The 11950-nt window shown below is 38.7% G+C and overlaps 1 pseudogene; it reads left to right on the top strand.

Annotated features, from left to right (window-relative positions):
• The first annotated feature begins 2657 nt into the window (after positions 1-2657).
• LOC101691157 lies at positions 2658-10367 on the top strand (annotated as a pseudogene).
• Positions 10368-11950: the final 1583 nt, after the last annotated feature.

The following is an 11950-nucleotide window of genomic DNA, read 5'->3' as shown; positions in this document are numbered from 1 at the left end:
AGATCTGCAAGGGAGGAAAGGATGGTAGGTGGCAAATGACAGGACTGTTAGAATGTAGCTAGTGCATATATAATTAGACTCAGAAAATATAGAAAGTTAAATTTTTCTTTCATTATGAAAATATGCTTTTAAGAAGAGTATTCCAGAAGCCCTGTTGGTAAAATGGCCATCATCAGGCCATACACAGAAAGCAGCAAATAACAAAGGACCACCTGATCATTTTTCTTCCATGGGGGTAAAAAGTTTCCATGTTTAACCTGACACAAATAACTTATGCTCATGAATTCTTAGAACTGGGAGAATATTAGAGATTCTTTAGCTCAAGGCTGGGACCTGGCAGACTTGAGCTATACCCAGCAGTATAAACCCGGCAGTATAGATTCTTTAGTTTAACAACATTGTCATTATTAGATATTAAATGCTGGTCTTAGATGCAGAGGGTCATATTCATTATTTTTAAAGGTCAACACCAGCCAAATGATCAAATGAAAAAAGACCTTAGAACAGGTAAAACAAAGGACGGAGGGAAGAGACTGAGAAAGTAACTCAGAAAGAAAAATAAAATTGTCAAAGAAATGGCTCCAAAGTCAAAGAGAACTCCCATCTCTCCCCTCCACACACACACTTTTAAGAAGATTTCACTTTATCTAAAGAGTAAAGCACATGCTTTTAGATCCAAGGGTACCTGGTTCAAATCTCAGCAGGGGCAGATTTCTCACAAACTAAAAAGGCACTCTCCCTATTAAAGGAACTGACTTAATACAGTTATATGGACCATTATTGTACAGAATGGGGATTCACAAACTATTTTCTAAATGGGCCTTTTTGTGCATGTACAGTAATTCCTATAGAAGCCTTTTACAAATAAAAAAAAAAGGAAAAATGTGGGGGAAATCTAAGAACCCATGATTTGAGCCTTTAATAACTATTGGTGTATTAGAGACAGCCATCTGCAGTAATATAGCAGATCACGGCTTCCTGGAAATGACCTGAAAAAGCATTCGAAGGATAAAAGCTTAATATTTGTGCAGACGTCAGATGCCTTGAAAAGATGAACAAAATACACCTGGAAGTTTGGTCTCAATGTTGGTCCTCAAAATGCATGGTTTCCATGGAACTTCATTTAAACAGGAAGTAGCACTCAAACAGTGCCTCAATAAAGACACTATTTTGCTTGAGATTTCCACAAGAAGACTTTGTTGAGTAAATTTTTATATGACACCGTAATTTGACTGCTGAAATTCCTCCTTAACAGTGAAACCATGAAAAACATGTGGTAAACATTCTATATAATCCACCTTAAAACAGAGCTCTGAGGAAACTATTAGAAACCTACTTAAACACGTAAATGTATATATGAAGAGAAGGGCTTGATTTGGTTTCATATACTTGTGGTAATTTATATCATTCTCCCTGGGAACATCATTGAGGACAGAATCATATTGAATTTTGAAAATACTTTCTTCTTTACCAGTTTTTGTATATACTTCTCTGGAACCTACTAGAGTCTACATAATTCCAAACTTGGGCAGGGACTCCAAAATATGAGGGACCCAACATATAAATAATCCTTTCAAAAGTAAAATTTATTTCCTACAGAATAAATATGAGTACTAGGTCAATATCTCAGATCATACACTTTGGAGAAAGTAATTTATTTGATACCTACAATTCATCTGTAAATTTTATGAACATCTTATCTTTATTATATTAGTTTCAAGTGACAAAAAATGAAATAAAATTTTAAAATTCAAACTGGTTTAAAGAACAGACAAAGAATGTTGGCTCTCATCGTTAATAATAAGAACTGGTTTGGGAGCAAAGCTAGATCCTAAAGTCTGAAGGATGACATCAGAAGTCAGCCTATTTCTCTCTGTCTCTCAGGTGGTCTTCCCTTTAGGTTGGCTTTTCTCTCAGGCAAACACTCTTCTCAGTCCCAAAGGAAGTCTTGCCAGCACCTGCTGGACTGCACACATCCTGCCAAATATGTGTCCTATAGAAACAGCTATTCCCCCTCGACATTGCAAATCAAACCCCCTCTTGAAAACTCAAGCCTCAGTTATTGTTCAGTTGAACTGGCCCAGGTTTAAATGATAAAATGTACAGGGATTTCCTTTGATTTTAGCCAGTGGAGATAAAATAAAACCATTTATATTTCTTAAGAGTTTGACCAAAAGAGTGACCAAAGGACAATTCTTTTGTTTTTAATTGTCTTGTGCATAACAATAACTGACTCAGTAATTTCATTGCAGAGTATATCTAGGAATACACACGTGCATACACATACACAGACATATAAACACACATACATACATACTATACAATTTTGGAGACTAAGACTAAGCAATCATGTAGGGTCAGAATCTGGAAACAATTTTAACTGAGTAAAAAGCTACTGAGTACTGCTAAAAAAAATATAATCTTGATCACATTAAAAAAAAAAAGTAGAAGCATAGCCGATCCTCAATAAACATGTATAAAGGAATGAAGGAAATCATTGGAAGAAAAATAAAGCAAGTGAGTGGTATTTTGTGGAAGCTGACAGAAGTAACTGCTTCAATAAAGCAATGGAAATTTAACAAAAATACTCTAGGTGTCTTAAGAGTGAAAGCAGCTTCTTCCATAGCAAGACGGTGGAGGATGACTTGACTACTTGCATGGCACCCTTGTCGGATCCACAAAGTTTCCCATTGCTCAAGTTTCTCGCTGTAGGAGAGATACACAATGGAAAAAAAAAAAATTACAAGGAAAATTTGATCTTCTTAGTGATACTGACGTGGTGGGCTTTGCTATGAATGTATGCAAAAACCTTTATTCTGATAATATTCTACATGCTTTGAAAGAATAAAGAACCACAGCCGTTGCACAACTGAAACAGCTTCAGGCAGAGATGGAACCAATGGTGAATAGGTTTGATCCAGAAACTACAAGGCAGATGGGGTCAACTAGCAATGGTCAGAGGCTGTTTGACTAACTGATGGACAAACATGATTTTAGGCAGTAATATTTAGATACACTCTACAGGCATGCAAAAGTCCAATATGAATGTGGGAATTACCCTGGAGCAGCAGTATAGCTTTACTTCTTTAGAGTGTTAGTTCCAGCAACAGATAGAAATGTTTTGAATTCACTCTGGGAAAAACTGGCCTCCAAATCTTAATGTGGAATTGGGGTGCCTCCGTGGAAGACTTACAGGGTTAAGAGAGACCACAGAAAATAATTCTATGAGCTCTCCATTTCGGTCACTTCAGCAGCAAACATGTCTTGCCCATCGGTCTCACTTTGTTTTCTTCAACCACCCTAAAAGGTGTGATAACATCACTGATCTCTTCCTTAACCAGCAACAGTATGTTAATGTAATATAGATGATCTGTCCACAGATTCTGTGCTACTTGACTACACCCATCATAACAAACAAAGATGTTTGAAAACACCAGCAGGTGCTAAAATATCTAGTTAAAGTTATTCAGTAGGAGTATTAGACACATAAAGACCCAATTACAGAATTTGTTGAATGATTATCTGTTAACGTTGGGTTTGATGGAGCTCCAAAAAAGCTGAGGAACTGTGAGTCAGTACTTGGGAATCACTTCTTCTTGGTGGGTTGTTTTGAATTTCATTGAAAATGCATGCTCCTCTCTTCATACTTGAGGCTTCTTGTCTCATCCACCAATATATCAGCATTAACATGTTGGCAGACAAACTGAATGTGAGGTGGAATATAAATTTTTTTTTTAATTTTTTTTTTTTATAAACATATATTTTTATCCCCAGGGGTACAGGTCTGTGAATCACCAGGTTTACACACTTCACAGCACTCACCAAATCACATACCCTCCCCAATGTCCATAATCCCACCCCCTTCTCCCAAACCCCCTCCCCCCGGCAACCCTCAGTTTGTTTTGTGAGATTAAAAGTCACTTATGGTTTGTCTCCCTCCCAATCCCATCTTGTTTCATTTATTCTTCTTCTACCCACTTAAGCCTCCATGTTGCATCACCACTTCCTCATATCAGGGAGATCATATGATAGTTGCCTTTCTCTGCTTGACTTATTTCGCTAAGCATGATACGCTCTAGTTCCATCCATGTTGTTGCAAATGGCAAGATTTCATTTCTTTTGATGGCTGCATAGTATTCCATTGTGTATATATACCACATCTTCTTGATCCATTCATCTATGATGGACATCTAGGTTCTTTCCATAGTTTGGCTATTGTGGACATTGCTGCTATAAACATTCAGGCGCATGTGTCCCTTTGGATCACTACATTTGTATCTTTAGGGTAAATACCCAATAGTGCAATTGCTGGGTCATAGGGCAGTTCTATTTTCAACATTTTGAGGAACCTCCATGCTGTTTTCCAGAGTGGCTGCACCAGCTTGCATTCCCACCAACAGTGTAGGAGGGTTCCCCTTTCTCCGCATCCTCGCCAGCATCTGTCATTTCCTGACTTGTTGATTTTAGCCATTCTGACTGGTGTGAGGTGATATCTCATTGTGGTTTTGATTTGTATTTCCCTGATGCCGAGTGATATGGAGCACTTTTTCATGTGTCTGTTCGCCATCTGGATGTCTTCTTTGCAGAAATGTCTGTTCATGTCTTTTGCCCATTTCTTGATTGGATTATTTGTTCTTTGGGTGTTGAGTTTGCTAAGTTCTTTATAGATTCTGGACACTAGTCCTTTATCTGATATGTCGTTTGCAAATATCTTCTCCCATTCTGTCAGTGGTCTTTTGATTTTGTTAACTGTTTCCTTTGCTGTGCAAAAGCTTTTGATCTTGATGAAATCCCAGTAGTTCATTTTTTCCATTGCTTCCCTTGCCTTTTGCGTTGTTCCTAGGAAGATGTTGCTGCGGCAGAGGTCGAAGAGGTTGCTGCCCGTGTTCTCCTCAAGGATTTTGATGGATTCCTTTCGTACATTGAGGTCCTTCATCCATTTTGAGTCTATTTTTGTGTGTGGTGTAAGGAAATGGTCCAATTTCATTTTTCTGCATGTGGCTGTCCGTTTTTCCCAGCACCATTTATTGAAAAGGCTGTCTTTTTTCCATTGGACATTCTTTCCTGCTTTGTCGAAGATTAGTTGACCATAGATTTGAGGGTCTATTTCTGGGCTCTCTATTCTGTTCCATTGATCTATGTGTCTGTTTTTGTGCCAGTACCATGCTGTCTTGATGATGACAGCTTTGTAATAGAGCTTGAAGTCCGGAATTGTGATGCCACCAACGTTGGCTTTCTTTTTCAATATCCCTTTGGCTATTCGAGGTCTTTTCTGGTTCCATATAAATTTTAGAATTATTTGTTCCATTTCTTTGAAAAAGATGGATGGTACTTTTATAGGAATTGCATTAAATGTGTAGATTGCTTTAGGTAGCATAGACATTTTCACAATATTTATTCTTCCAATCCAGGAGCATGGAACATTTTTCCATTTCTTTGTGTCTTCCTCAATTTCTTTCATGAGTACTTTATAGTTTTCTGAGTATAGATTCTGTGCCTCTTTGGTTAGGTTTATTCCTAGGTATCTTATGGTTTTGGATGCAATTGTAAAAGGGATTGACTCCTTAATATCTCTTTCTTCTGTCTTGCTGTTGGTGTAGAGAAATGCAACTGATTTCTGTGCATTGATTTTATATCCTGACACTTTACTGAATTCCTGTATAAGTTCTAGCAGTTTTGGAGTGGAGTCTTTTGGGTTTTCCACATATAGTATCATATCATCTGCGAAGAGTGATAATTTGACTTCTTCTTTGCCGATTTGGATGCCTTTAATTTCCTTTTGTTGTCTGATTGCTGAGGCTAGGACCTCTAGTACTATGTTGAATAGCAGTGGTGATAATGGACATCCCTGCCGTGTTCCTGACCTTAGCGGAAAAGCTTTCAGTTTTTCTCCATTGAGAATGATATTTGTGGTGGGTTTTTCATAGATGGCTTTGATGATATTGAGGTATGTGCCCTCTATCCCTACATTTTGAAGAGTTTTGATCAGGAAGGGATGTTGTACTTTGTCAAATGCTTTTTCAGCATCTATTGAGAGTATCATATGGTTCTTGTTCTTTCTTTTACTGATGTGTTGTATCACATTGACCGATTTGCGGATGTTGAACCAACCTTGCAGCCCTGGAATAAATCCCACTTGGTCGTGGTGAATAATCCTTTTAATGTACTGTTGAATCCTATTGGCTAGTATTTTGTTGAGTATTTTCGCATCTGTGTTCATCAAGGATATTGGTCTATAGCTCTCTTTTTTGGTGGGATCCTTGTCTGGTTTTGGGATCAAGGTGATGCTGGCCTCATAAAATGAGTTTGGAAGTTTTCCTTCCATTTCTATTTTTTGGAACAGTTTCAGGAGAATAGGAATTAGTTCTTCTTTAAATGTTCGGTAGAATTCCCCCGGGAAGCCGTCTGGCCCTGGGCTTTTGTTTGTTTGGAGATTTTTAATGACTGTTTCAATCTCCTTACTGGTTATGGGTCTGTTCAGGCTTTCTATTTCTTCCTGGTTCAGTTGTGGTAGTTTATTTGTTTCTAGGAACACATCCATTTCTTCCAGGTTGTCAAATTTATTGCCGTAGAGTTGCTCATAGTATGTTCTTATAATAGTTTGTATTTCTTTGGTGTTAGTTGTGATCTCTCCTCTTTCATTCATGATTTTATTTATTTGGGTCCTTTTTCTTTTCTTTTTGATAAGTCGGGCCAGGGGTTTATCAATTTTATTAATTCTTTCAAAGAACCAGCTCCTAGTTTCGTTGATTTGTTCTATTGTTTTTTTGGTTTCTATTTCATTGATTTCTGCTCTGATCTTTATGATTTCTCTTCTCCTGCTGGGCTTAGGGTTTCTTTCTTGTTCTTTCTCCAGCTCCTTTAGGTGTAGGGTTAGGTTGTGTACCTGAGACCTTTCTTGTTTCTTGAGAAAGGCTTGTACCGCTATATATTTTCCTCTCAGGACTGCCTTTGTTGTGTCCCACAGATTTTGAACCATTGTATTTTCATTATCATTTGTTTCCATGATTTTTTTCAATTCTTCTTTAATTTCCCGGTTGACCCATTCATTCTTTAGAAGGATACTGTTTAGTCTCCATGTATTTGGGTTCTTTCCAAACTTCCTTTTGTGGTTGAGTTCTAGCTTTAGAGCATTGTGGTCTGAAAATATGCAGGGAATGATCCCAATCTTTTGATACCGGTTGAGTCCTGATTTAGGACCGAGGATGTGATCTATTCTGGAGAATGTTCCATGTGCACTAGAGAAGAATGTGTATTCTGTTGCTTTGGGATGAAATATTCTGAATATATCTGTGATGTCCATCTGGTCCAGTGTGTTATTTAAGGCCTTTATTTCCTTGCTGATCTTTTGCTTGGATGACCTGTCCATTTCAGTGAGGGGAGTGTTAAAGTCCCCTACTATTATTGTATTATTGTTGATATGTTTCTTTGATTTTGTTATTAATTGGTTTATATAGTTGGCTGCTCCCACATTGGGGGCATAGATATTTAAAATTGTTAAATCTTCTTGTTGGACAGACCCTTTGAGTATGATATAGTGTCCTTCCTCATCTCTTATTATAGTCTTTGGCTTAAAATCTAATTGATCTGATATAAGGATTGCCACTCCTGCTTTCTTCTGATGTCCATTAGCATGGTAAATTCTTTTCCACCCCCTCACTTTAAATCTGGAGGTGTCTTCGGGCTTAAAAATGTGTTTCTTGGAGGCAACATATAGATGGGTTTTGTTTTTTTATCCATTCTGATACCCTGTGTCTTTTGACAGGGGCATTTAGCCCATTCACATTCAGGGTAACTATTGAGAGATATGAATTTAGTGCCATTGTATTGCCTGTAAGGTGACTGTTACTGTATATGGTCTCTGTTCCTTTCTGATCTACCACTTGTAGGCTCTCTCTTTGCTTAGAGGACCCCTTTCAATATTTCCTGTAGAGCTGGTTTGCTGTTTGCAAATTCTTTCAGTTGTTGTTTGTCCTGGAAGCTTTTAATCTCTCCTTCTATTTTCAATGATAGCCTAGCTGGATATAGTATTCTTGGCTGCATGTTTTTCTCGTTTAGTGCTCTGAAAATATCATGCCAGCTCTTTCTGGCCTGCCAGGTCTCTGTGGATAAGTCAGCTGCCAATCTAATATTTTTACCATTGTATGTTACAGACTTCTTTTCCCGGGCTGCTTTCAGGATTTTCTCTTTGTCATTGAGACTTGTAAATTTTACTATTAGGTGACGGGGTGTGGGCCTATTCTTATTGATTTTGAGGGGCATTCTCTGAACCTCCTGAATTTTGATGCTCGTTCCCTTTGCCATATTGGGGAAATTCTCCCCAATAATTCTCTCCAGTATACCTTCTGCTCCCCTCTCACTTCTCTTCTTCTTCTGGAATCCCAATTATTCTAATGTTGTTTCGTCTTATGGTGTCACTTATCTCTCGAATTCTCCCCTCGTGGTCCAATAGCTGTTTGTCCCTCTTTTGCTCAGCTTCTTTATTCTCTGTCATTTGGTCTTCTATATCACTAATTCTTTCTTCTGCCTCATTTATCCTAGCAGTTAGAGCCTCCATTTTTGATTGCACCTCATTAATAGCTTTTTTGATTTTTCACCTTGGTTAGATTTTAGTTCTTTTATTTCTCCAGAAAGGGCTTTTATATCTCTCGAGAGGGTTTCTCTAATATCTTCCATGCCTTTTTCGAGCCCGGCTAGAACCTTGAGAATTGTCATTCTGAACTCTAGATCTGACATATTACCGATGTCTGTATTGATTAGGTCCCTAGCCTTCGCTACTGCCTCTTGTTCTTTTTTTTGTGTTGAATTTTTACGTCTTGTCATTTTGTCCAGATAAGAGTAAATGAAGGGGCAAGTAAAATACTAAAAGGGTGGCAACAACCCCAGGAAAATATGCTTTAACCAAATTAGAAGAGATCCAAAATCGTGAGTGGAGAGAAAGGGGATAAAAAGAGGTTCAAAAAGGAAGAAAGAAAAAAAAAAAAAAAAGAAAAGAAAAAGAAAAAGAAAAGAAAAGAAAAGAATTTTTAAAAAAAGAAAACACCTAAGAAAAATGTAAAAATATATATATATATATTAGATAAACTAGTAAAAAATCGTTAAAAAAGAAAAAGGTAACAGTTAAAAAAAAAAATTTTACCCGAAGGCGAGAAAAAAAAAAAATGAAAAAGAAAAAATTAAATTAACTGCAAGACTAAAAAAAATCACAGGAAAAAAGCCATGAGTTCCGTGCTTGGCTTTCTCCTCCTCTGGAATTCTGCTGCTCTCCTTGGTATTGAAACCGCACTCCTTGGTAGGTGAACTTGGTCTCGGCTGGATTTCTTGTTGATCTTCTGGGGGAGGGGCCTGTTGTAGTGATTCTCAAGTGTCTTTGCCCCAGGCTGAATTACACCGCCCTTACCCGGGGCCGGGGTGAGTAATCCGCTCGGGTTTGCTTTCAGGAGCTTTTGTTCCCTGAGCGCTTTCCGTAGAGTTCCGGAGGACGGGAATACAAATGGCGGCCTCCTGGTCTCCGGCCCAGAGGAGCCGAGAGCCCAGGGCCCCACTCCTCAGTGCGCCCTCAGAGAACAGCGCCCAGTTACTCCCGTCTGCCTGACCTCCGGCCGCGCTCCGAGCTCACCGAGCCTGCGACCGGTTCAAGGTAACACGGAGCTGCGAGCTCACTGTCGGCTCTGTCTCTGTAGCCGGCTTTCCCGTTCCAATACCCGCAAGCTCTGCGACACTCAGACGCCCCCGATCCTTCTGTGACCCTGCGGGACCTGAGGCCACGCTGACCCCGCGTGGGCTTCACCCCAGTTTAGCCTCTGGAGCGATGTCCCTCAGCGTAACAGACTTTTAAAAGTCCTGATTTTGTGCGCGGTTGCTCCGCCGCTTACCGGTAGCCGGCCCCTCCCCCCGGGGTCTATCTTCCCGTCGCTTTGGATTCACTTCTCCGCCGGTCCTACCTTTCAGAAAGTGGTTGTTTTTCTGTTTCCAGAATTGCTGTTCTTCTTCTCTTCGATCTGCCGATGGATTTTCAGGTGTTTGCAATCTTTAGATAAGCTATCTAGCTGATCTCCGGCTAGCTGAAGCAGTCTCAGCTTGCTACTTCTCCGCCATCTTGACTCCTCCCCTGGAATATAAATTTGATTATGAATGTGAGATTGGATGTCAAGACTGATTCTAAGTTAGGTCATGTGGTATGGGTAACAAAGCAGTCTCGCCTGAATCAGCAAGTGATTGAAAAGGCCAAAAGCCTTTATTTTGAAGCCAGATGTTGGCCATGAGTATTGAGAAGAAATAATCAGAGCAGTATATTAGAGGCTCCTAACTGGTCAACTCAGGACTCTACTGAAGAACTATATGAAGACAAGATGAAAAAACTGTAAAGATGAAATAAAAAAAAAATTATATAATGGGTGACATGCATTTTAGAAACAACATATTGAGTATCAATTTTAAGGAACTCGAATAAAATTGGTTGTGTCTCATTTTTTTAAAAAAGTGAAAGTGAGTTTGGGAAGCTAAAAAAAGCCTGGATGAAAGAATCAAATTGGATATTAAATAACATTCTATTCTATACTATGAGCAACTCTATGCCAACAAATTTGACAATCTGGAAGAAATGGATGCATTCCTAGAAACATATAAACTACCACAACTGAACCAGGAAGAAATAGAAAGCCTGAACAGACCCATAACCAGTAAGGAGATTGAAACAGTCATTTAAAATCTCCAAACAAACAAAAGCCCAGGGCCAGACGGCTTCCCGGGGGAATTCTACCGAACATTTAAAGAAGAACTAATTCCTATTCTCCTGAAACTGTTCCAAAAAATAGAAATGGAAGGAAAATTTCTAAACTCATTTTATGAGGGCAGCATCACCTTGATCCCCAAACCAGACAAGGACCCCATCAAAAAAGAGAGCTATAGACCAATATCCTTGATGAACACAGACGCAAAAATTCTCACCAAAATACTAGCCAATAGGATTCAACAGTACATTAAAAGGATTATTCACCACGACCAAGTGGGATTTATTCCAGGGCTGCAAGGTTGGTTCAACATCCGCAAATCAGTCAATGTGATAGAGCACATCAATAAAAGAAAGAACAAGAACCATATGATACTCTCAATAGATGCTGAAAAAGCATTTGACAAAGTACAGCATCCCTTCCTGATCAAAACTCTTCAAAGTGTAGGGATAGAGGGCACATACCTCAATATCATCAAAGCCATCTATGAAAAACCCACCGCAAATATCATTCTCAATGGAGAAAAACTAAAATCTTTTCCGCTAAGGTCAGGAACACGGCAGGGATGTCCATTATCACCACTGCTATTCAACATAGTACTAGAAGTCCTAGCCTCAGCAATCAGACAACAAAAGGAAATTAAAGACATCCAAATAGGCAAAGAAGAAGTTAAATTATCACTCTTCGCAGATGATATGATACTATATGTGGAAAACCCAAAAGACTCCACTCCAAAACTGCTAGAACTTGTACAGGAATTCAGTAAAGTGTCAGGATATAAAATCAATGCACAGAAATCAGTTGCATTTCTCTACACCAACAACAAGACAGAAGAAAGAGAAATTAAGGAGTCAATCCCACTTACAATTGCACCCCAAACCATAAGATACCTAGGAATAAACCTAACCAAAGAGGCACAGAATCTATACTCAGAAAACTATAAAGTACTCATGAAAGAAATTGAGGAAGACACAAAGAAATGGAAAAATGTTCCATGCTCCTGGATTGGAAGAATAAATATTGTGAAAATGTCTATGCTACCTAAAGCAATCTATACATTTAATGCAATTCCTATAAAAGTACCATCCATCTTTTTCAAAGAAATGGAACAAATAATTCTAAAATTTATATGGAACCAGAAAAGACCTCGAATAGCCAAAGGGATATTGAAAAAGAAAGCCAAAGTTGGTGGCATCACAATTCCGGACTTCAAGCTC

This window comes from Mustela putorius, unplaced genomic scaffold, assembly GCF_011764305.1.
Source record: "Mustela putorius furo isolate JIRA1106 unplaced genomic scaffold, ASM1176430v1.1 tig00003834_pilon_pilon_pilon, whole genome shotgun sequence".
Lineage (NCBI taxonomy): Eukaryota > Metazoa > Chordata > Mammalia > Carnivora > Mustelidae > Mustela > Mustela putorius.
This window is presented reverse-complemented; position numbering and strand designations above follow the sequence as displayed.